This window comes from Anguilla rostrata, chromosome 2 (genome assembly GCF_018555375.3).
Source record: "Anguilla rostrata isolate EN2019 chromosome 2, ASM1855537v3, whole genome shotgun sequence".
NCBI lineage: Eukaryota > Metazoa > Chordata > Actinopteri > Anguilliformes > Anguillidae > Anguilla > Anguilla rostrata.
The window spans coordinates 67,827,030-67,827,353 of record NC_057934.1 but is presented as its reverse complement, the minus strand read 5'-3'; positions in this window follow the sequence as shown (position 1 = coordinate 67,827,353).

Sequence of the window (324 nt, the reverse complement as noted above, 5' to 3'; positions counted from 1 at the left end):
ATGTAATACATCAATTATTTGGGAACGATCAGTTTCATTTACGTCACACTGTGTGTTTGTTACCTGGGCAAAACAAACAATCATCGGAAATGTGATGCCTGGCATTGTGCCTGGGTTACGTCATCACCTGCAGCTATAATCTAAAGGATGACTGATAAGGATACGATAATTAACCTTATATTCCAAATTTGAATGGATGATGCGAATATTAGGACGAGTAGGCTACTACGAATTGGTGGTTTAATGTGATCCACTCCTGTAGCACTGCTGCTCGATTGAAGCTAATCATGGCCCACAAAAAGGCAATGGCAACCACCTCATCAG